At 42.6% G+C, this 26710-nt stretch overlaps 1 protein-coding gene across 1 annotated transcript in view; it reads right to left on the reverse strand.

The window, feature by feature from the left end:
- htr2cl1 (5-hydroxytryptamine (serotonin) receptor 2C, G protein-coupled-like 1) overlaps positions 1-26710 on the reverse strand; it is a 169196-nt gene that overhangs the window by 119818 nt on the left and 22668 nt on the right. The window contains exons 2-3 of the mRNA XM_069158979.1: positions 10234-10322; positions 1725-2044 (exon numbers count right to left, since the gene is read on the reverse strand). The gene's annotated coding sequence lies outside the window, so the exon portion shown is untranslated. The remainder of the gene's footprint in view (positions 1-1724; positions 2045-10233; positions 10323-26710) is intronic.

Consider the following 26710-nt stretch of genomic DNA (forward strand, 5'->3'; position numbering starts at 1 on the left):
TTTCATGACGAGCGGGAGTCAAACCCAACACCCTCCACAGTGTGACAACCACACTGAAGCCACAAAAAGAAGCGAGGCCGAGGAGATACGGCGACGGAGGGAGAAACGCAAGCACACATACGGAGCGAGGCCAAAACACGTGTCTATTTCCAGCTCAATGCTTCGCTGATATTTCTTTCCATTTACATGCCAATGAAGCATGTTGAATTGGAAATGTAGTTGAACTGAGACCCGAGAGGGGAAGATGGAGAGGGAGAGATACAAACTGAACTGGGAGGGGGAGAGAGTGTGAGAGCACCCAGACTGTGATTAATGACAAACCTCATTCTTATCATGCACTCAGATGAGGATTTAGTTCTTGTTTAAGAATCTGAATACAGATCAGTATTTAAGTCTGTTTAAATCACGTTAAATATGACACTTTCTGATTTGCTTGGTGTTTCCAGTTGAGCTGTTAACGTACTAATTGTACTGCCACAATCCCTCCAAGATGACACATGTCAGAATTTGACATCCCATCAGTGGGGCCAACCAATCTTGGCAACAAACAAAAAAATATATTTGCACTCAAGGCACAGCCAGGTGCTTTGGATAAACGCCTCCACCAAATGCTGCATATGAAACTGGCACTTGTGGCTCCTTCTCTTGGGTGCAACTGAAGGAAATCAACGTTTTGTCTCGCAGATTATGTTGTTGAAAGGCGGGAGGAGAGGGAAAAAAAAAAAAAAAAAATCAGGTCCAAAAATGTCCCAAACGCTCTAATCCTCCCTGGAGACAGGTGGATTAGCGGATGTTCATTGAATAAACACGCACACGCGCGTTTAGAGGGGGGCACACGCACGCACGCACGCACGCACACACACACACACACACACACACACACACACACACACACAAAGAGCTACATGGTTTAATTCCCAGTTCGGTGCAGGTATTTGTTGCTGAATCCCCCCACTGAAGCTTGGGCAAGACGCAGAGAACCTTCAGCATAGCAAGAGGATGGACACGCAAACAGCCACACCCTCTCTGAATGAGACCCAGCAGCAGCATCACAGACCCGAACACACCCTCTGAATAACATCTTTACAGCTCTTTGGCGTTTTATTTTTTCAAGGAGAGAAATCTGGATGACGACAGCATCTTTATCCGAGCGCAAAACACGAAGAATTCGAATTCGGACTCATTTATCACAACATTTCCACCATCTGAATAGAATTTCTTCTTTTAATAAAAGGTGTCAGTCAGGATAGAAATTGTGGAAAGAAGATTTTAATACTTAAAAACCACATGAAGTCTCTCAATAAGGGCGTTTTTTTTTTTTTTTTTTTGTGGCGCTTTGGACGATTGCGATGCGTAAAAACGCATTTCTCCAGACAGCAGCCTCTTCACTCAGCTTTCCATGTAATAATTCCTCAATAAGACACATTCTGAATACTTCTTAGCCCATCTGTCCACATAGTGACTGGGAGCTGCTGCTGCGGTCATATTCTCCACTGTCTCTCATAAAGACTTGATTTCATCAGAGTTTAATCCAAACCTAACGCGCTAAACTCGCTGTATTCACTGGTACCAACTTTCACCAGATATTTCTCCACACACAACTAGACAAGAACGGCTCTGACCTCCAGGCATTGGCGGTGTGAATGAAGCAAGGGCGCGCCGAACATTCACATCTTTCCTGCGCAAATGTGCGGGTTTTAAAGAAACAAACCAGTTTTACTCACCCATGAAGACATCCAATTCTTTTTCTGGCGACTTTCAGTTTGTGTAGTCTTTATTTTCAGAGCTAGATCATCCTCATCTTTCAGCGCTGGTTACTGTATGTCCACGTCCTCTCCTCGGATTGAGGAATCAGTCCCCGCTCCTGTTTAATTTTTCTGAGTGGAGACACAAAGCCCACAGCCGTGTTCGGTCCGACCACCTCTGGGTAATGGTTTTAATCAGTTTGTCCGGGACACAGCGGCAGAGGACCAGGGCGGGCGCACCGGGCACGCTCTGCGGTCCATTTGTGGTTCAGGGTGCGCACCGAAGACGCTTCCTGCACCTACACAGGAAGGAAAAAAAAAATGACAACAAATCCTTCTGTAAATTCGAAGGCAAAGCAGCTGTTTAATTTTTGTTTATGTTGTTGGCAGATCCGTCTTCTTTAAAGGAAAGTTTAAACACCGGAGAGCAGCGCGTTGAAGGGGGGATGAGAGCGAAACTGCGATGAAGGACTCCTCACTGACTGGAGGAGGAGGAGGAGGAGGAGCGGGGGAGGGGGGGGGGGGGACGAAGAGCAGGTACTGCTGACTCCGTCTGGCTTCACCGACCACGAGTTGACTCCTGGTCCCGAACACTGTGACGCCTGAGCTCGGGGTCTGACATTCAAACAAGCTCTTACAAATACTGAATCATAAAGTCCCTGCCGCTGCCGCGTGGGAATGCAATCAAGCTGCACAGCCCGAGCCCGAGGCAACATCTGGGATTCCTGCCATACAGTATGGTGGTTAAACATGCACATTGGAGAGTCACCGGTCCTCATGTTGCCACTGGTTAATTTACTGGTTGAGCTGTTCACCACATTAAAAGGAGTGCTGACTGGGGCATGGCTTCTAATTGTAATGAAAATGTGCCACTGTGGACTCCCTTGTGACATGGTTGTCCACCCAATTTCATTACTGGGAGTACTTGGGCTGTGATGTAATGCATGCCATAACCTTCACAATATTTCCTCAACCCAACTGTAACTGTAAAAAAAGAACCTCCATTTAATTCCAACATTACCCCGAACCCAAGCCTTGGCTCTGCCTCCCATTCACTTCGATAGTATTTTTGGTCTCTATAGCTAATTTCCCCCATTCATAACAACTGAACTGTATTAAGGTTATGCATATTTAAAGGAGGGGCTGCTTTGAGTGACAGGTGCGTGCTGTTACAATTGGCAGGTTTCAGTAAGCGGGATTCATTCAGCCCACCTCGGCTCGAAACGCGCACCAACCTCAATGCCCTTTTTTTGAATTAGCCAGGAGAAGGTTTCAAAACCGTTCATCGAGGAACTTCTGGGTGATGTCACGGAGGCTATGTCCATTCTATATATGCAGTCTGTGGGTCTGACCACCCTGAATACCTGACCGCTCCAGTGAAGCTATGTGTAAAATCTCAGAGACGTGTCGACAAGTGAGAACTGTCCCAAAATATCCTCACTCTCCGAATACATCCTCAAAGACACACACACATGCACTCCGGGGATTAATAAAGTAACTACCTAACCTAACCTAACCTAAATCGGAATAAATGTCTCTAGCTTTAAAATGACCTATCCTTTAATGATGAATCCCTTCATCACGGGGGGGGGGGGGGGGGGGGGGGAGATTTACTTTCTTAACTCTCTCACTGTTCAGCCACATTACCCACAATGCCTCACTCTGTGCACCGAGTCCTTTTTACTCTCTTCCCACCGCAATGAATCAAACCCTGCGTCTTAAACCTTCTGTCACGCTGCTTCGGTTCGACCGTTTATCCTGTTACATTACGACACACACACACACACACACACACACACACAGCATAATGAAATTCACCTTATTATTACTACATGTGACAAAAGTGGGTGGTGCACTGCAGTTATATTTGGATTAGCACCGAAGCTTTATTCCATCACTCAAGTCCATACCATTCATAACTTCGGCTGACGGCTGTCAGACACTTCAGCGCCGTGCTGCCTTGGGCTTCTCTCTAAGGGTTGTGATTGTTTAAGGAATAAATTTGGTTTTCAGACACAACACAAACACATGCATAAGTACAGTAGCTCATTTTCAATGCAAGTTTTACGGTGCGTTCAAATGGAACTCCTGAGCTCGCGCTTCCCGTTTAATTTTGAAATTTCTAACCTCTGGTGTCTGTCTTGTTTCACTTCTTGCCCCGTGTATGATTTTCTGCCCGCCCTGATCATTTTCATCTGTCCCTTGTTGTCCTTCCCTCCCTATTGTTTTTTTTTTTGGCTGCTTCAAATGGAAGTCGCGGTTACAACACTGGAAGCCGTGTGCACCGTACGCTTGGCGCTCAAGTCGTAAGAATACCGTTGCTCGGCAATGACAACATGGACAGCGTCTAGAAATCACAGAGGCTAAAAATGTAGCAACCTAACAGGAGGGTGGCGTAATGCAGGAAATGCAAAGGCACAGAGGGAAGAGCAACATTTTCCTCAGGCGTAGGCTATTATCCAAGTTCTTCGTATCTTAGATTAACTCTACATGACTAAAATGACAAAATATCCGACAAACATCCCTCGTATTTGACCAATAAACACGGCCAAATCTCAGCGTTTTACTGAGAATTATGAATCAAGCAGCGTGAGGGCAGCTTGATTCCTTCCTGTTCCATGTCAAACACGACATGCTGCACTAATTTCCTCTGGGACAATAATATCTCCGTCACTCGGCACATGCTTGACTCCTATTGTATTTATCTCCGGGCTAATGTCCTGGGATTACAGCATACATTATTTAATCCCGTTTTAAACCTTCGCCCGAGGGACAGATGTGATCTCATGCCGCGTTTGTTTAACTGTGGTCCTCGTAGGTCAAAGAGCAGCTGCTTTCTCCGTGGCCGGTCAGTTAATAAAATTCACCTGCAGCCTCAGGTGTAAATCTGCAGCCAATTAAAAGCAGCCGAGGCTCCGACTCCTGGAGACACAAATGGTGCGTTCAAGAGCGACTGGGAAGTGGGAAAGTTCAGACCAATGAGCGGGAGAATCCACCTGAAGGCCTGTTGAACTCAGAACACCGTGGGATGTTTTTGAGAGGTACGAGAAGTGGGTTTGACGTCGCTTGATATGACAGCCTCTGTGGTGAAAAGAACAGGGTGAAATGGCCAGACTTGGTTAGCCTAGCCTACCTAGTTTGCTAACTGGGTCACAGAGCAGGAATGTCAAAACATTAAAACGTATAGAAATGTATTGTAAAATATCTCGAAAATCTCTAAATCTTCTGTAAACCTCGAGTTTGCGAGTTGTGACGTGTTTTGCTGACGTTTACAGAAATTGGCAGAGGACATGGAAGTTCACTTTTTGGTTGGATGTTAAGCTAATATATTGTAATTTTAGCCCTGTAAAGTTTGTCTTCATAACTTTGATAATAGTCTACGTCTGGGGAAAATGTTGATCTTCCCCACGACCTCATCTTTTCCCTCTGTGACTTTGCATTTCCTGCATTACGTTACCCCGGATGAAGCCTCTGCGGCTTCTGGAGGCTGACCACGTTGCCAAGCAACGACGTTCTTACGACCTAATCACTTTAACACGAAGCGGTTAATATGGTGCACAATAGCAGTATGGTGCACAATAGCAGTATGGTGCACAATAACAGTATGTGAATCAGATTCTATACAGTGGACTGCAAACCTTATTCATGAACTAAACAGCGAGAGACCTTAACACTCTTGAAGTCCAATTTCATATAAAATACCGTTGAATTCTCCATTTTCAAGAGTTACTTTTTTCTGAAAAATCAATACGTTATTGCTGCCAAAGGTAAAGAGAGTAAAGCTGTTGAGATGAAATTCTGTCATACATAACTTGTAATATATTGTGGACCGAAGAGACTTGTCCGTAGTACTATCTGAAGTATGAGCGGATAAATTAATTATATAAGGATTTCTCTGACACTTCACAATGATGGCTTCAAATTATACTAATAGAGCTTAAGTCTTTTGCACCTTCGATACCCAGAAATCCTTCATCCAGAACAGCGCTTCAGAGAAACGTTATTATCAAAAAGTACGTGATGAGATTAGAGACAAAGGGATCAGTGACACTGGTGAGGTAAAGGATGCTGTCGAGTCAGACCACAATGTGCCTGCAGTGTTTAGCAATGGTCCTGCATGAAAAAAATGCAGCACCCTCACATTTCAGTGAGGCCAGTTTACCAGCACAGTGGGGTGCTACGTCCCGCCCACCGATAGCTGTAACCTGACTGCACCACAAGCCTGTCAATCAAAACAGACACGCCCCCCCCCCCCCCAGAAACACAGCTTTTTGAGGCCTCTTATTAATGACAGATTATTTTCAGACGGACTACCAGAAAACTACTAAGAAGGAGCGACTTTGGCTACTAACACCAAAATAACTTGTGGAAAAGATATATTTATTTTGTATTTCATGATAGAAGTTGAATGGGAATCTATGACACAGAAGGCTTTTAGGAGCCAGCCTCAAATGGCACCTCGGTGGTATTGCACTGAAAGGCACTTCAGCATTGGCCTCATATTTAAGACCCAAAAGCTACATCCACTCTGATATACAGTGTACGGTCCCGAGACAGTGAAATAGGGTTGGTTGATAATATTCAGCATGTCCAAAACCATTTTTTTTCCCAGGCATAAATTGCTGAACTGGAAAATTCGATGGAATTATTTGGTAATTGCTCATGATCGAGGCATTTATCACACGGTACAGCAAGCTATGCAGCTTGTGTTGATGGTGAGCCACCTACCGCTGGTAACCCTGTAGGAAACTGCGTTTTCCTTTGTTTTGAGCGGGCTCAGCGTCACAGATTCTTCCCCTCGCTGTGTTTTCCTTATCGATGGGCATCAGACTAACCTTCTTCAGCCATATAACCTGCACTTCTTCTGCTTGCCCCATTAACGTTTCCCTCAGTCAGAGAACATGTTTGTCTCCGTAACAGCTCTGCCCTCGAGAAACGTTTGCATAACTAAAACTCTAACCTGCACTTCGTTAGCTGCTCCTGTATAAATGAAGATTTATTCACAAAGTTGGCTGCAGAGTTGGTTTAATTACCACTAAACTGGAGTGAGACTGTCTGAAATATTTACCTGTGGTAGATCTCAGCTGATGAAAATTTAAAAAGTAAATGTTAAATTCCAACAAAAAGCTTATTCTAATGTGTAGTTACAATTAGTTAGAAAACCTTCCTTCATCCAGTCTGCTCTTTTACTGCTGGGTATTAAATTAGCATGATTTTTGCTCTACTTTTTGATCCACGTGTCAGCTTTGCACAGTCTGACAGAGGAGAAAAACAGAATCATTTTTCTTTTCTAAACAGATCAATGCCTCCAGGTCACTTTAACCTGCTGAACATTTTCCAATGATGACTGCTTATCAGGGACCTGTTTATGACCTTGATTGATCAGGAATGTCTTGATTAGAAGTGAGACGCTTTCAAGCCCATGTCTCTGATCAGTTTAATTTCCCCACGGTCCCCGAACGACCTTTCCCACCTTCTGTCTTGGTGTTTCCCGTTATGTCTTTGACACGACACAAGGTGAGTATTGGCAGTAGTAATTATTTAGCAATTTGCAACTTTTACCACTTATGCGGCAACAACTGTTGAATTGTTGGGTTTCTCTGTTTAATGTTGTACAGTTCCAATGTAAGGACTTTAATGTGTTAAGTGCCATGAGATAGCCTGTGTTGTGATTTGGCGATATATAAATAAAATTGAATTGAATTGAATTGAAAAAAAACTTTTGTTTTGGTGGTGAAAGTCCTGCTGAAATGTCATTTATATGACGTGACAGGTAAAGCCTACGATTAAAGGTGGGATGAATGCAATGAGTATTATAGTTTGGCCATGAATGGACATACAGCAAAACACAGGTCATTTTTTTTTTATAGTGGGATATAAGCATACAATTATACTCACCTGGGACTGTCTCAGTGCAGTAAGTAAATGGACTGCACTTATATAAAGCTTTCTACCTTGGCAGACAAAGCACTTTCCAATTAACCATTCCTTCACCCTATTCACAGACACACAGTGGTGGTGGAGCTGGTTACCTTTTCTAAGCCAGCCTACTGGGAGAAACTTGGACCTCATTGTTTTGGTCAAGAACTCTACAACACATGGGCAGGAGGAGCGGGGAATCAAAGCTTTCAACCCTCTCTGACAGTTGACAGTTTTTGGGAAGTGGGTCAGCGATCGATTGGATGGGAAGTCCAATACAGGTAAATTTGCCAAACCAACCAACTGGTTGGTTGTCATTCTTGATGCCTTCACACACACACACACACACACACACACACACACACACACACACACATAGCTCAAAACCTCCAATAAAAACCACCAGAAAGCAAATGATTTGGAACAGCAGGGTGAGAGTTTTAAAAGGCCAAACAGAAACATCCTTGGGTTTTGGCATTACAGGTAATGTAATGTAAAACTGGACGTAGCTTCCAGGTCTGAAAAATGAGGTTAATGCAGAAGTGCCTTAAACTGCAATACCACTGAGTGCCACTAGAGATTGGCTCCAAAAAGCCTCCGGCCCTCTAGACTCCCATTCAACTAGTCAATAACATTTCTACACAAGTTATCTCGGTTTTGCTAAAGTTTCTCCTTATTCATTTTCTGGCCGTCCATCTGAAAATAATCCACTCATTAATTGAAAAAAATAAGCTTCAAAGTGCCGTGTTTTTGGGGTGTCAGTTTGATTGAAAGGCCTGTGGCCGAGTCAATTTACGGCTATCTGTGGGCGGGATGTAATATCTTGGGGCTTCCGATCAAAGCGAGTCAAAATCTGAACAAGAGGCTTCTTGTAATAGTACAGACACATCAAGAGTTTTGTCTTTCCTGTCATTCAGCGTTCCATCAATTTAAGTAAGCCGCGCTAATGTAGTTCGACCAAGAGTCACTTCACAACCTTCAAAGAAACAGAAACTTTTCTGATTTTCTTTTTAACTCCATGTTTTATGAGGATAGTTGGCAGGAGGCAGAGCCCTTTTCTTCCATGGCACCTTATTAGGAGCTCATCCATCGGCAGAGAAGAAGGGCTGAGGGGGGAGAGTACACAGAAAAAAGGCCGGATAAAAAGAGAGGTTGGTAGACAGACACAGAGATGGAGGTTCGTGGGAGCCCGAGGAGTTCCAATACGAAGCCTGCGTTCTCATATATTAGTCCACCTGCTGGGATACCACCACAAGGTCCTCTTCAGAACCTGGTCCGACTGAGGCATTATCATCTCGTCTGCGTTTCATCTTTGCCACATAAAAGTCAGCCAGCCTCCTTGATCAGGATCTCTGATCCTAATCAGTTACATAATCCTTTTAGTCATTTTTCTTTAAATTGTTTGAATTGAATTTTTCAGTATTAATATGCATGTCCTGCTTTGACATCTGTAAATCCATAATCATAGAGCATTAACCCTCGTGTTGTCCTTGGATCAAAATGACCCGCAGCTGTGTTCAACCAAGTTCTATTTTATTTTCATATTTTTTGGGATCATTGGTGACAAGGAGGCTGTGAGAGTTTCTTTAAATAATAATGACCAATGATCCCAAAACATATAGAAATAAAATAGAACTTGGTTGAACACAGCTGTGGGTCATTTTGACCCAAGGACAACACGAGGGTTAAAGCAGCTCTACAAAAAGGTCAAAAGGACCCGTTTTTCAGGCAATGCTTTGTTTTCTCTTTAATCGAGGACCCTGTTTAACTCTTTGACTTTTGTAACATGGGAAAGTAATATTGCAATCCTGATGCCACGCCATACAAATGCCTTAAATAAAGGTTTCATCTGTGAAAGCCGGTGGGCATGTTACCTTATTTATTTTTTTTAATATATATACATCCAATTGGTTTCCTCTCTTAATATTTCGGGTATTTATTTTGATAAAGCAGTAAGCGCTTTATTCAGTAGGCGATAGCCTCAAGGTCACCAGATTCAATAAAATATATTCTTTTAAGAGGGTCAGGGGATCTTAAAGGTCTGTTATGTTACATTAGTTTTGTCACTATCATCGCAGAGTTGTTTATCTGCAGTTGCAGTTACAGAAAATGTGAATAGAAAAAGAAATGCATCACAATAAACAAGAAAAACAACTGCAAAATAAGATGTTGCACTGCCTTTAGTGAAGCTTTTTTTTATATGCACAGTGGAATAAATGAGGAAATAAAGGCTTATCAAAAAACAGACCACTGAATAAAGTAACCGAGGAACAAAAGCAAGAGCACAGAGCTCAGTCAAAACAAAAGTCAGCACCAAAGGGATCGGGGGAAATATGATAACCAAAAACTCAATAAGAACAAAAGAAGAATAAAGAGTATTGTCCTTAAGTCCCACAAAGGTTACAGTACATGAAAGTAAAACAAATTAATCTCTGCACCGCTGTAGCGCTCTCCCACTTGCCGACATACACACATGCGGACACAGCTACGCACAAGCATAAACCCATCCTGTCTTGTGTTGCATTAAAAGCATTTTAAAGTGGTGGTAAAAGAAGCAGGTTTGACTTACCAAAAGAGATGGCGATTAAAAGCTGCATCGCAGGAGGTCAATGTGTAGTCCATAAGCTGCTGATGTACTGGTGAAGGCTGCCTTTGTATCTGTAAACACATGAAAGTAAGAGAAAAATGGAAAATTAAGTGACAATGTTCCCGTGTCAAGATGATATATCTCAGCTGAGACCCGGTTTTCATACATGTCTGCCTGTTGAAAAATGGTCTATCCCCACAAATGGAGACGCACGTTTTTTCACCTCGTTATCGAAACTTTGAAAGAGATTGTGGAAAACAACTGGATTGCAGAGGATTGCTGCTAGTGAGGCCTGAAAACAGACAGGTTGATAAATTGGTCTGTGGTCTGGAGAAAAGATTCTGACACAATTGTTGTGAAACTTGGTGTAGATATTTATGATCCTCACAGGATGACTCCTCATGATATTGGTAACGTCTGACTTTTCATCTTGTGCTCAATTGAACTTTTCCACGAAAGAAAAACATTACAATTTTTATTGAAAAGATTGCAGCACAAGAGTACTCATGCCCCACAGAGGATGAACCGTTTTTGTTCAGGATATTGCTTCAGTTAAAAATGCCAACATTTTATACGCCAAAAATAAAATGGTGTGCTTCGACCCAATATTAATTTGCACTCCAAAGGAACCATGTTCTTTGGATTTTGAATACGTCATGGCCTATAATGAGGCACTAAAGTCGCAAAAGTATTGGTTTGTTCGGTCAGTTCAACACTCTAATTATGGGGTGTAATAAACGTTATAGCCAGAAAGCTACTCGGAAGACTAACATTTGGTGGGTTTATACTTCCTTTCCGACATGTGACTGTAATCAGTGACTTACAATTAATAGCCAATTGCAGATACCTTATATGTTGCACTCTTCTTCGGGTTGAAACAGTTCCTCCATTGAGCAATCGTATGTCTGCTAGAGGCAGAGTGTTTGAATGTATCCCGCAGAGAACTCATCAACCCCCTTTAACACTTAATTCTCCCATCTTTAATGTTTGAGAAGCACTGGCAGCACGTCAACAGAGGATATCTGATGCAACATCAGACAACAACAAATTCTGATTCACTTCAGGCGAAGGTTGATTTGATGTCTCTTTTAGAGACTGAAAAGGATTTGACAGGCACACAGACAGTGAACAGTAACAACTAAAAGTTTCTTTGAATGTTTCCTAAAGTTTTGGAGCCGCGCGTTAACCGAATTATGGGTTTAACGCGTTCAAATAAATAATTGACTTTTTCGACATGACGCATACACACTCACAAGATGGCAAGCTCTCTCTTGTACCTTTGATGGTATCATTTATTACTGAAACCAAGGTCTTCTTCAGGTCAAACCTCCGCCTTGCCATTAAATTACAGCTTCAAGGCTCCGAATGTACGAATGGCGTCTTTTTTTTTAATCATATTTCGCACTTGTGTGTCAAGCATCGAAGAATCCTCTTTACATTTCAAGGAGCAGCAAAAGAAGGAAAAATAAGCCACACACGGCAACTCGAAGCATATCAACTGGGAATCCAGAAGGTCAAAAGAGATCACAAGTTTGCATTCGACGAGAGAAGCAAAATTTGAGAAATGTCCAAAACCTTGAAAGCAACACGTTGAATAAATGCTTTTTATTGCGTTCTATTGTTCATAGATGGCTTTGGTGGTTACAAAGAAGAAGCTGCTGAAAACTGTTCTACACTCTTTAAAGCCCAACATATTTTTCATCTGGAAAAATATTGCAAGCTATTGCAAAATTCTGCCGTGGTAAACACATCTGAATGAGCTTGTTGCTAGGTGATAATACAAAAAGAAAAAAAAATCCTGACTTTCTTAAGGCCTTATCCTTTGTACCTAAATAAAGGATGAAGACAGCTTGGGGTCAGCTGGTGAAGTATTTTAAGTGTGCTTCTGAGAAAATGTGTCTTACGCGAGAACCCGCCGTCGTACGCGGCATCGAAACGCGCCGCAGGTGCACGGGAGACGAGCCGGCGCGGGTCAGAGGAGGCGGGCGGGAGGCTCCGTCATGCATCGCTTACCTAATTGACCAAACAAACCTCCCGACGCGAGCTGTCACCATCGCTCATCACCTGTGTGACCGTGCAGCCGGTTCGCTCCGGCACCGAGTTCAAATAACGCGGTGTGAGCGAAAGAGGGGCAGGGTGAAAAGTGAAAAGGGACTCACAAATGTCACGTGTGGACAATGTTAAAACGTCAGCCTCACCTCACTGACTTGCTCTCTGACTCTCTCTTTTTTTGTATTAATCTTTCCCTTGCTGTATGAAGCAGGGCAGTGTGTAGGCATGTGGCTGCTTCAGGGCATATGAGGCTACTTCCAGTGAGATGTTTCATTTGTTGGATTTAAAAAAAATTAAAAAAAAATCTCTGTATATAGAAATGTCTTTTTAAGCAGAAATTCAGATTGAGTTCATTTTTGTGCTGCAGTTTCTCACGGATTTACAAAGGTTTCAAATCATTTACTGTCAAAATTTGATTGTTTTAATCCCCTTTGGCTCTACTTGATGCTAAAATATTGTAAATAAATAACCCACAAGTGCAAAGGAAACTGGCTTTTAAAGGGGTTTTACACTAAAACCAAATATATGATTAAATATGGGACTAAATACAACCCCTTTGAATGCGCCTTGCTTTGCGCATAGATCATTCGCAGTTGAATAAAAAGTTATTTAGACTGTGCCCTTGAATCGTCGAGATAGAGCCGGAGTCTCGTGATTGTTCAAAACATCCCAAGGCTGTAATTGACATTTAACGGTGGGTTTATTTGCACAGGACTACTTGGCTCTTTGCGAGTCGAAAACAATTTCATGGCTATCTTACTCACATCTCACTAAGAATTTCAAGCCTCATGGTCAATAATTCAAAAACCACCAAGAAATGGAGACTTGCGCGTCCGACCTCAACACTAAACCGACGTCTTCGCCCTGCACAGACACACACAGCCTCGTCCTAAGATAGTGCGTCTTGTTTACATTGTCCACTTTCCTTGAGTTTTTTTTTTTAATTTTTTTTTTACAACCAAGTTATCCGTGTTGGCAACGAGGAAATGCAGAAGTGTGGCTGCTATCGACGTCCACCTATATATCTCCTGCCTGCTCACGGCGTCATACTGTTTGGGCACAAGGGAACACGGAGAAGAGCCAAGGAGAGGGGGACTTGGAGATGGAATTCTCCACCGGTGTATTCACCCGTGAATTTATCTGTCACCGCATCATCCACTTCTTCAGTTAGTGTGGCGCGAGGGTACGAGTAATTCATATTTATGAGGCAGACAGAGAAACACTGCGGAAGAGAGAAAATAAAGGTTGAGAGTGGTATTGATTCCATTAGAAACCACGTGTTAGTTAAAAAAAAAGAAAATTCAGAATACTGTTGGTGCCACACTGAATTTACTCATTTCAAATTCGCTTTCCAGTATTCACATGTCCAGATGATTTCTGTGACCTTTTTTTTTTCTTTTAGTGTCACCTGTGAAGAAGCAGGACATAATAACTTACATTTGGGTGTACAACATGTGGACATAAAATCTAGCCTGGTGTAACCAGAAAAACTCCATTTCGTGAATAGGTTCGGTCTGGCCGCGCTTCGTTTGGGATAGTTCCCGTTTGTTAAATCCTAACTGGCGTACACTTTGAGTTCATTTTGAAACTTGCGGAGCAGCCAATCACAATGGACCACCATATGACATATGTTGTGCACCAAAACTCACCAAAGTATAAACAACAGAGACTCTTCCCCAGTGTAAGCAGAGCACAACACCATGTCGGTAAACAACAATTGCAAACTAAGGCATCAATTCAATATTCAATATTGGCCAAAACAAATTTGATATAAAATGTCAAAATTTCGAAGGTCGTTTCTGTTTCCTGACTAACTAATGAGAAACCGCTACGGGTAAAGAAACAAAGCACATCTTCCTATGTGGTCAAGGGGAACATTTCTGTAAACCTTCTCCAACTTCAACACACAAATCAAATGACGTGACACTCAGGCACCACAATTATTAACCTTGCAGGTCTGTGGGACTTAAAAATCAAAGGGGGCCGGGAGGGGTAAAAAAAAAAAAAAAAGCGTGAAATGGTGTGAACGGCTTGCTTCCTGGACGAGGCTTGCGCCTTGAGTTTCAGGAGACATTTGGGATTCGGGGCTTGCATTCTGACTTGTCATTTCTTGTGGGCGGATAAGATTTATCACTGCCGCCCCTTCCAACACATAACAAACCAGGTCTGAACAGGAAGGGAAGGGAAGGGAAGGGACGCAGCTCTGTGTACGTGGAGGCCCACCGGCTGAATCACTTTCTGGTGAAACATTTGTATGAGTGGATGAATGTCCTCCACGGTAGCCGTACTGAAAAACAGCAGCGGTATAGGTCATTTACACAGGCATGTCAGAGGAGGCTGAACGAGAACCTAATGAAGAGCCTGGCCCCTTGGGAGCAAAAGGAAAATGTCGTCCGACAAAGTTATTGTTGATGGTAAAATGAGGAGCGATGGCATTTATAAAGAATAAAGAGGCAACTTAGTTTTTACTTTTGCCCTTCTTATTTGCTTGCCTTATTTTCCGCGCCGCTAGCCTTCCCCGCTGTCACGACGCGGGGCTTTTTAATGAGCGTTCTCGACTGTCTAAAGGCCAAATGCTTCTTGTTGGTGAGCTTTGAAAAGGAAATTGAACTCTCGAAACGCAGTCTCTCATTACTGCCTCGACGGCTGCGTCATCTCAGACGGTTCATAACCCGTCCCACTATCGCCACTTCACACGGAGGAAGCACTCCCTCGGATCTGTCTGCAGGTAACGCAACCTGTAAAGTGAGGAGAGGAGGAGTGTGTGACTCAGCTGTCCATTGAGTCACAGAAAGTAGTAAGGAAAGGGAAAAGAAAAACCCCAGACTTAAATGTGATTGGCCGTCTTCAGAACTACCACGTTTCCACGATCGCAGCCTCTCTAATCCAATTTATAATGGAGAAACAGCTGGTAATCTATTGCAGCAGAAATTAAATACATAGACCCCCCCCCCCCCCAGGGCGGTATCATCCTGTCATCGCAGAGTCAGTAGGTGACATCGGGTTGCTGATATGGGGCTTTAATTAAAAGTCAGATTCTGCACCATCAGTGTTTAATCTAACTTTATTCATTTTCGTAGTTGATTAAAGGTTCACTGTATATCGGCCATTACTCCGACTCCGAATATAGTTGAGTTTTAAGGTGCTATCTCGCCTTCAGTGTGGTTGATTTAACCTGTACAAAGGGAAAGAGTTGACATTTTTGCCTTTAAGTTTTGGTCTATTTCCTGTTGAAATGGATTTATTAAAGACAAATTGAGAGTTTTAAGTAATTTGGATTGACCTGTCACTTATTCATAAGAAATTTTTGGGCATGGTCAGGACTTCATGGACTAAACATCGGGAAAAAGCACTTCACCTTTAAAGGGAAAGAGATGACAACGAAGATACTTCAGACGGTTCATGCACCTCACTTTGTGCTCGTATTATCTGCCGTTAAACTGGCAAAAAGGAATTGGGGACGAAACTAAAATGCACTTTAGACTGTGTGCTTAGCTCATAACAATGTAGCCCTAAAAGTGAAGTGATGTTGATTTGTTTTTTAACACTACAAAACATAAAACATTTAACAAAAATTGTAGAAACGCTCAGAAGTTTAGAATTATTATTATCACTATTTTGAGGTTAGTTTTGTATTGCAGGAATATTCGTAGGCCAAACAGATACTTTGAGTGTGTTTTTTTTTTTTTTTTTTTTTTTCCTGTGAGGCAGCTCAAATGCAAAGTTCAGAAATAAAACAATTTAAACGTCTTTCTTCTGATCAGTGTCAGGTCACAGATCAGACACTGTATCTAACGACAGACTAATTTGCACCTGGAAAATTAACCACTTTTGGTATATAATTTTTTTTTTTTTTTTTTTTTAAAGGGTTCTGCAGACAGTAGACAGCCCTAATTACCCGTGATCTCTGGAAAACAACTTGATTCTAATGGAAGCACACAGGAAAACATCACTGCTGCTACAGCCGATGCCAATCTGGCAAACCTTGCTTAACATGCAACGATATTAAGCAGGATGTCAGCAAAACTATAATCTTAAATCCATGATTAACTGTAATGACAACTTTAAATGGTATCGGTCAGACAGACTAGAGTCCATCAACTAACGACCAAACAATACTGTGATCCACGTCCAGCATGCGTCCGATTTTGTTGAGTTGAAATGCGAATTCTCTCGAAAATTAAGAGTCTCAAGAGAAATCCAGGATAATCTGTCAGTCTAGCATCTGGCAGACACTCTCATACGAAGCACATCACATACAGTAAGTGAATATTATTTGAACAGAGGAAAGCAAAGCCCGGGACGTGTCTAAAAATTCCCTCCACAACTCCGCTGCTATACAGCCTTTCATGGGTTGAAAGTTTTGCCCTCTTCAATGGCCAACACTCTGGAAAAAGTGAGAGTTGTTTTCACAGGAAATCAATGGCTCGGAGAAATCAGTGAAGCGAGCGCCTGTACACACATTCAAACACACCTACACTATATCCAGTGCTACATAATAAGCAGGATAACGATAATCCCCCCCCTCCCCCCAAAAAAAAAAAAAAATCTGCTTTTCAAAGACTCTGGGTTAAAAACTTCTGTTAAATTATCCCATCATAACTCACTTCTGTTTTATCCTGTTGTCCGCAGTCCAGACACTTTTATCAAATCCAGATTTTTAGACAGAAATGAGGGACAGGGGTGGAATTACCGTCTCAGCTAAATGAAATGTTTGAATTTCCATCGGCCCATCCATCCATCTGCACATCTGAGGTCATGGAGCAGTGAAACGGCCCGGTGGTCCGCCCACGCATATCGGTCCTTTCATCTGTTGTTTGTACTGGTATAGGTTGAAGGTCACGACCTTCATTCGAAAAGAAGATATGAAAGCTGACTGGCCGCCATGCTGGTTAAATCGCTGTGAGTAGATCTGATCAGGAAGGCTTAGACCTTCTCCGCGTTTGCATTGTAAATTCAAATCACGCTTTATTGTCTAACGGTTTTGCCAGCGGAGACGATAATCACCACAGGCCACAGAGGAAAAAGAAGTTTAAATCGGGGTCGCCGTCAACGTAAAAACGTGTGGTTTGCCTGCAAATGTACAGCGCCAGGTGAAGAAACTCGCTCTGTGTTTATCCTGGGAAAAATAACGCACGATTTCCCCAACTGGAAATCAACGGGGTCCAATTCTCCAGAAATTGGATGTTTTAAACCCAGTGGGACGACACGCACGCCGGCACGCACGAGCACAATACAAATGACTTCAAGTACGCGAGTCCAGGCAGACAAAAGAAGACAACGTAGTGGCAGTCCACCTCCCTCAGGTTGCATTTACTCAAACAGTGGCGAGGCAGCGAGGGAGGTTGAGCTTTGACAGAAAATGGGAGCCCGTGCTGATTTTTTTTTTTTTTTTTTTTTTTTTTTTTTTTTACTAAACCAACCAAGAGAAGGAAATAAATGTAGTTTATATCCTCCTTTATTGAATTGTTTCTTTCTTTTTTCTTTCCCAACTGTCTTCATCAAGACAGAAGATTCTGTACATTTTTTTTTCAAACAGCAGTAATTCTACTTTAATCAGTCTGTCAATAGCCACAAAAAAAACCTTCTGGTTTTCCATTTCTGTCAGCAGGTGGAGGGCTACATTCACCTCATTATAAACTGTAATAAAACCATTTTTTTGCTTTGTTTATCCCTTGTTCCTAATTGCATCCAAATGAGATTGTGGTCTGGACCGGCACCCACTTCCACCGCCAGTTTCAGAGCAGTGAGAGCTGAGTGGATAACAGGACAGCAGACTGGATGCTCGAGCTGAGAGTGGAGAGTAGCGTGAAAAAAAAAACATGTTTCAGTGAAAAAAATTTACACGTCTAAATTTATAAAGCAGTTACATGAGCTGCACATCCTGCGTTTTAGTACTTATAGTTCAACGGCCATGTTTAAAATAAGTGACAGGAGTATAACAGCAAAACAATAACAACCTACTTTAAAGCTGCAAAAATCCATATTTTAATTGTCAATAGATCACCGTGACTGTATGTAATGCGTTGTAGTGACACACTTACAGAGAATGATTGCCCTATTATACACTTCTTCTCAGCTCTATTGACCATCTTTAAGCTGTGGGGTTGGACGGTCCTTTAATTGACTGTTTTGTTTGGACGGTCCTTTAATTGACTCTTTTGTTTGGACGGTCCTTTAATTGACTGTTTTGGTTCACTCCCTCAGCTCTCATCTCATGTCATAAGCCTGACTCCGTCCCCCATTGGATTATCATCTGGGAAACCCTGTTCGCATTAAGGTTTGTTCAGCCAGAGACCAAAGACAAATAAAAGAAGAGAACATTTTGGACTTACAGTTGTCAGGTGACCAGAAACACACCTTCAGTGAAATGCCAGCGTTGCTCCTGTTCGCTGCATGTGTGACTAAACAGCTGTTTGCCAGCACATCAGCCACATAAGTTGAACTTGTTCTGCCGTTCTCCAGCGGCCACATTTGCAATGTAAATCTCCTTCAACCACAGACTTCTTAATAATTTCCTTTTTTTTGCGTGACATGCAGTTCTCTGGCATATTTCACCGTCTCTCTGTCACGCAAACACGCAGCGAGGAAAACGTGATCGTTGTGTCATCTGGTGACATTGACATGAACCGCAGGAAAGAAACAAAATAAAGCTTTCAACTTCCACCGTATCTCACCTGGATTTAATTATTTTTTTTTTTTTTAAAAACCCACACAAACTCAAAGCAGACACACACGTCTACTCAGAAAGCAGGCAAAAAATGTAGCGCCTGCTGATCGCGGGCCATCTCAAGACATCCAGCACACTCAGATCCGGGACATAAATGTGTCATACCGGCAGCGGCTCACAGAGAGCGCGACAGTGAAAGCTGTAACACACACGCTTTGAGGAGTGAGTAGGGGCTGATTAATAATGTAATGGGTCTTCTACGCCGGGGGCTGTGAGGAGACGGGTACCAGGTTCGACCGTACGTCGGGGGGGGGGGGGGGGGGGGGGGGATTACGGTGATAACTCGAAGACGCGGCAGGCGACGCCAGACGTACATCTATTTCCCTGAAGTGACGTCAGAGTCTGCGACGACGAGGGGTCATTAACGAATGACGCGCGCCGGCGCGCGGCCAATTATCCCGACTCGCAGGTGACTTACGGCCTCGGGAATTCCTGACAAGCTTTATTACGGCCGAGAGTAACGGCGGTCTGGTTTATGAGCCGCACCATTGTATACGAGCTGTCTTTGACATCTCGACGTGTGGTTTCAGGCAGAAGCAACAACTCTAGGGAGGATTAAAGGGGAAAGGGGAAAAGAAATCCTGGAAAATGGCATCGTCTCCTGGAAAGAAGTGACAGTTTCTGGCTGACGAGGGATCGGGCAGCTGTAGAATATAGATCTATTGGGTGTATCACCTCATCAAATGGTCCTTCAACAACGTCGGTCAAGGTTTAACACTCGGTTCCAGACAAACATACGAAGTATTTCCGTCAGGAGTTCAAATTCACTGGAAAACTACCGTTCATTCTACAAACAATTGAGCTTTTTATGAGGGTTACTGCGTCACCTCGCGGTCTCAATTAAATCAAGTAGCTGTCTCGAAGATTCCCTCAAGTTCTGAATCTGCAAACCCTCGACGCAGCTCGAAGCAGATTTTTAGGGCGAATTATAAAGTGCCTTATCGCAAAATCTCCTTTGGGCCGAAAGGTTCAGACAGAACGTCAGATGGGGAGCTCTTTATCACAACTCATCATAATTGGACACCTTTTCAAGTCTGAATAATAAGAGAGAGTTCTCTGTCATGTCAGTGATCACATTGTCTCCGAGTCCGTCTCTTCCTGTTTTTCGATTTCATTTCCTTAAAAAACAACAACAACGTAGGTTTACATTCAATGTTTAAATGCAGTGTGTGTATCCATGAGGGTCTAACAGCTTGTTTTCAGTCCAATTTGATTTATTTTCCATTTGAATTGTGCTCGCAGTGTTCTTCGTCTGTGCTTTTCCTGGCAGGTTGTTGTCGATGTTCCTGTAAGCGCACGAGTGTGTCCTCGTGTGCACGAACGAGGCCAAACTCTCTCAGAAATATATCGTTCCACGCTGCTATTACCGTTACATTTAACTGTATTTCATTTTGTATCAATTTTATTTAAAAAAAAAAGAATGTCTGTTTGTCCTGAATGCAAAACACCACAAATAAAAGTCTTGTTTAGCTCACATTTGCCAGTGAGCTCTACTTATAGCTGCAGTTCAAACTACGGGTCTTCTTGGAGATTTTGGAAATAGGCCGCTGTGTCCGGCACACACGTATTCACACGTATAAACAGTTCTGGTCCATTACCTTTGTATTTATGTACATGGACAGGCTTACTGTATATGTATGTACCCTTTTCCACATGGAGACGGTTTTCCCGGCAGTGGAGGGAAACAGCACGCTGCGTGTGAGGAACGCAAAAATGTTCGCAACAATACATTTTCAAGGAATTGGCCAACACTCAAGTCTGGATTCAGACATTACCAATCTGCGATATCCACCGCCTTTTAAGGGAAATTGTCCCACGAGCTAATGCTTTCCATGAAGAGATAACATAGGAAATCACTAAAGTCATCAGACGGACTGTGTCAACAACCACTGCCACCTGGACATCAATTCAGAAACATATGTCGGCTGCAGAGTGTGTATAAAATATATATAAAAGAAGCAAAAAACATTTGAGACAGGTACGGGAAGTTGCAACTTTGACCGCTAAGATTTTCACATTCATAGAGACGGTCGTGCCAAAACTGCAGATATAAAAGCAGAGGACCAGGAAGGTCTGCACAGACACAAAGAAACAGAATGGCGGCGAGACAAAGGCGATAGGCGAAGGCGACGGGTACACCGGGTAGACACCGAGGATTTCGGCCGTCCTCGTGAATACCAAGGAGTTGTTCCGACACAGCCTCTCACGACCCTGACCTAAATATCTCCGTCGCAAACACACAAACTCTCTCCGAGACCGGCGAGCTTCCATCCGCGGACCGTTTCGTCCCGACCGAACACGTCCTGACCGTCGATCGAGCCGAATTCATTCACGTCGGCTCTGACACCTTTTTTTTGTTGTTGTTCCGAGGCAGAAAGCGGACTGACGGGACAACAAATGAAAAATGGCTGCGCGACAACGGTTGATGATATCGGTGCTCACCTCTAAACCCGAGTGCAAGGATGCAGTTTGAGTTTTTAAATGGAAACATCATAAAAGTCATTATTGGCAAAGCCTCTTTTTTTTTCTTTTTTTTTTTTTTAACTTAGAGAATAATGAATGGAGTATGGTCAGGATCAGTTTAACCCTGTAGGCTATTTTTAGGGTAATTTCACTACCTTCACTTTTAAGGTCATATCTTGGTCATTTTAGGGGGTAGCCATTCATGACATCTCTTTCTTTTTTTTCAGAACACGAGGTTATCCAAATCTTTTGTCATTTGATTTCATAATACCTACATTTTTTATATTACTCTTTCTGGCATGGGAAATAATCATCTTATGAAATTGTTATGTTTTCACATGAGAGATATCTTGTTATAATTGGGTAGAAGAGGCTATATTTGAACCATGCTTGTGTCAGTGTATGACTAAATATGTGCTTAGGGCCTGACGGAACTAAATGTCACAGCACTGGTTATCAATGAGAATCGATTTAATATAAATAAAAAAAAATCCTAAAGGTCAGACATCCGAGTCATTTGCACACAGTAAGTTCAGACTATCCGTGTTTAATACAAACCAAAGAATAATACTCGACTTGAATGCATAGCACAGACACAGAACCATTCGTTAAAGGGGATATCGCTCCTTAAAAGGTTGAGAAAAACCGTCCTAATGGATCTACGGGAATTAATCTTTGTAATCTTTGGAGCCAAAAGACGGCTGGCAGTTGACGGCATTCCATCCGTTTATAGCTCACATCTGGCGAACCTCAGAAATATTGTTCGTCATGTGCAGACATCTGGAAAATTTCATAAACCCCAAGAGAAAAGAACAGTCGAATGTCGACAGACGTGTCCGGGACTAAAACAACACATCAAGGAGTGATGGGAAATCTGGTGATTGAAGTTTTATCTGACTTCATTGAAAAGGTGCATTTCTTTAGACACTCTAACACCTACGCACACCTGATACTCAACCACAGACTGTCCATCTGAAAACATTCCCGTCATTGATTAAAAAGTAAGCTTCAAAACGCTGTGTTTTTGGGGGCGTGTCTTTTTGATTGACAGGCCTGTGGTGCAGTCAGGTTTCCGCCCAACGGGTGACGTTGGTTTGTGGCTGGTTGCCGCTTGTGCTAATTTTACAGATTAGTGTCCTCGATCTTTGTATAATTCATCATCACATTGTTGTTTTTTTTCCCAACCAACTCCTCTGACCACTCATTTCCTGTTCTGTCAGCACCATCAACACAGCCCCGGCTCCATTTCCATTAGACACATCACTTCATTGCATTTGCACCTGTCTGGTAATTTCACAGCTCCGGAGGAGGTCGTGTTGAAACAGTGAAATTGTAATATTCGGGTTTTTTTACAGAAAAAAATTGCACCGAGCACGGCTGATGGAGCTACAGAGGAGGAGTGAGACGATCCAAGGGACAGGATTCATGGGAAGTTTTTCATATTAGAGGGGTTGCTAACTAGTGGCTATCAGCTTAAAGGCTTAAAGATAAAGATCAGGGCCAGAGTGACCCGTCAGAGGGCTTATAGGGTTTATAACAGCACAGCCCGATGCCCGAAACAGGGCCGAAACAATGAGTCCAAATATCATTAAACATGAACACTGGGCTTGAAGAGGAACGCTCGCCCAACATTTGGCTCAGTTTAATTTCTACTGACTGCCATTTGGTGTCGTTCGTAATACCACAGATGCACCAAGAAAATTGTGTTCATTTGTTCAAAATGCAGCCAGCTGTAACACACACACACACACACACACACACACACACACACACACACACACACACACGTACATTACATCTACTTACATTAATTTCCCCTAACCACAGCCATGTGTTTAACCAAAATTGTATTAATTTGTGTTTGCTGTGCCCACAATATGACTGTGAACAGATTTATGTACCCACAACGTGAGTCATACCAGTAAACACATACACAATGCAAACACGCATGCTGTGAAGCCAATGATATTTTGAGAATATTTTGTTTTGTCTTGTTAGAAACAAATACACAACAGAAAACTGATTCATGTGATGAGCAGCAGGACAAACAGCAAACGGAGGGAGAGAATTGAGAGAAAGAATTGAGCAAGACAACCTGCTGAGTCACCACTTGCACTTGCATTACTGCACAAACCAAACTCCATCATTCATGGGCTCGCAAATGTTCCACATTCCTGTCACTGTACAATTTGAACAATAAAATGTGACCTGAGAGTTTATGTAACTCATTTATATATAGTGCATTTCAGAATCTAATCCTTTGACCATTGGAAAATAGTCTCAACATCACACAAGACTGCCATCTGATCTTTGAGTGTGAATTTAGAATCCCTGAAAGGGATTTATACTCTCCACAGCACAAAATAATTCAAATCCATCTCAGGGAGTGATAGAGTTATTGATCAATACCAAATGACTCAACAATTACTTTACTTTGCCATGTGCCAAGGCTTCTGGCTTTCCAAAAATTCACTGGCACTGTTCCCAACACATTCGCACGTAGTGACAAACCCCACTGATGTCATTGGACTTCCTACAGTTTGCCAAAAGGGTTGATCAAGTTGTTGTTAGTGTATGACCTTCACTCTAAAATGGCAGCGGTGCAGTTTGGAGGTTTTACTTTCTGAACTTATCACAAATTGTAAAAGGAGAAAACAGAATTAAGTTTACCTGTTTACAGGTGTTTTTGGTTCTTAAAGGGGAATAATTCCTTTTCAAATGGAGCCCTCTGTGTTATCTTTTTCAGCATCGGGCGCGCCGACGTGTCCTCGACACATAAGGCGAGTGGCTACGTCATTAAAAGTGACACTGAATTGCGATTGAGCACTGTGCGCACACAGTCCTGCTGCTAATAATAGCCCCTGTCTTGTCGGATGACATTGACAAATTACTCTTTTCGGCCAACAGAGATTATCAATATAACCGGCCTTCATTCTGTTTTTTAAGGATTTCCTCTTATGAATCATGAACACTTGGTCAGATCTATGACTGACATAATTTACTTCATTCGGTACTGTCCCTTTCTAGCCGATCAATGTCCCGAGAAACTGGATTTAGGAATGATTGGCTCAAACTTAAAGCCTTCAGTAGCAGTTAGTGCGAAGCAGACTTGTGGGCAACTATAGTAAAGAATACCGGAAAGATGATGTGATTTGTTATCTACAAAATCTCATTATAAAAAGGAACATGCAGAATCTTTGCATTTTGTTATTTTGTTTTCGTTACAAATTTAAACTTGCTTTTGTCTCAGTTGTGGTTCCAGTGTAGTTTGCATAACTGATACAGTATCAGACTGTTTTGGGGATATCTGTCTTAAAAGAATCGCAAAACTTTTAACAGAATAAAGTTAAAAAACCTTGAAAACCTCCTCATTGAAAATGTGCTAGTCGGTTTAGGTTGTACTTATTTTATGTTTTTATCAATATGAACCATCGTGAGGTTTACATACGTCGAAAACAGAATAGAGCGCGTGCAATAAAGTGGCATTCATGATTTCTGCTCCCAGTTCTGTCTGGGGAAAAATGGGCCAGTTTGACTGAATCCGGTGGCCCCTGAGGGACCTTCTCAGATTGGAACTTCAGTTAATCAAGTGACAAGACATATTGTAGTGTGGGATCTGTTAAGGAACCTCCTGAGTAACCTACACTGGGGAAAATAAATCCCATTTCCGTACATATACAGTACATTCCTCTCAAGGACGTAGTTTAGGAAACACTGACTAAATGTAATTGGTATTTGCCGTGCATTGAACTGGATCAAATTTTAAAAAAATTATATATATATAGATATATAAATATATATATCTATATATATATATCATTATACGTGTGTAGAACTATCTAATCCAACGCTGAGGCCAAGAGAGACAGTGATTTCCAGGAATATGCTGTTTCATTTCATTTCATTTCATGCTCCCTAGGACTGAATGTGTGTGTTTCCTACCTTATCTTCACGTTGAATGGATTAAACAATAACCTGGTTTGACACTGAGGAAAAAAAACCCTAGCCGTGTTTCCCTCAGTCGCTGTCAATCTGTGCTCCTCCCTGTCTCTTTCTTGTCTACGCAACGTTCTAATCCATATGCGGAGCAAGTGGGCGGGAAACAGTGGAGTACAGTGGATGCCAGGGAAACTCTGTGTGTGTTTTGCAGGGCGTCACACAAGAAGCTGCGGAATGAAACCTCCGCCCGGGTCGGCCTGCCAGACGCAATCCTCGACCGGGAGCAACTGCCCTAGTTTCCTTGCAAGTAATCTCTCCCGACAGTCTCCATTCAGATAAATACTCTGTTGCTGTTACTGCTACTGCTGCTGTGTGTGTGTGTGTGTGTGTGTGTGTGTGTGTGTGTGTGTGTTTTTCCTTGCTTCAGAGGACCGGACATCACCTCAGCAGCTGCAATAGTTTTGACAAAAATCACACTCCTCTGGGTGAGGAGTTCCCCTAAAGCACACCGGTAAACAACACCCCAGCAGCGCGGTAGACGGCAAAAAAAAAAAAAAAACCAGTCTGTGTGAGATTACATGCAAAGCAAAAGTACATTAATCAAGAAGTCAATGTTCAACTGTTGTAAACTATTTGTATAAATTGAAGTGACATAACTAGTGCATTCATTTAAAGATGTCCTTACCTCCGGTGCTTTAAAGACCTTTTCAAATAGTTTTGGGGGCGGCACAGTGGCGCAGCGCTGTCGCTACTTTATAGTGCCGAAGTGGAGACGAACAAAGTTAGCGACTGGCGGGGCAAACATCGCGGCGCATTCGGCAGGTCACGACGCGTATTTCTCTCGAGGGTTGGTGGAGAACTAAACGGAGACAAAAAAAAAAAAAAGGAGCGCTAATGTTCAGTATTCGCTCTCCCGGTCACCTGAAACAAAACTCGAAATTCATGTGAACGTTGCTCCCTGTTGAACACGTCTACTGATCTTTCAGTGGGGAAATGTTTCCGTCAGTTTGACTGCAACTGCTCTGAAATTGAAAACGCCCAACAGAGGAATAACGTGGCATTTTGGGAAATACACTCATTCGCTCTGTGGCCGAGAATTAGTGGACAGGTGCGAGTAAACAATTACAGCAAGTACCCACTTTACACATCTCAAGATAAAGAGAGGAAACGGGAGAAAACAGCTGGCCTTCGGACGGTGCCAGGCTTGCTAATCGGTTGCCGATATTTTTACCAGACAGGTATAAGGAGGAAATTGAGTTTCTCATCTAACTCGGC

The sequence above is a fragment of the Embiotoca jacksoni genome, unplaced genomic scaffold (genome assembly GCF_022577435.1).
Source record: "Embiotoca jacksoni isolate LCO1_2020_lvr unplaced genomic scaffold, fEmbJac1.0.p SCAF_24, whole genome shotgun sequence".
In the NCBI taxonomy this organism is placed as follows: Eukaryota; Metazoa; Chordata; class Actinopteri; family Embiotocidae; genus Embiotoca; species Embiotoca jacksoni.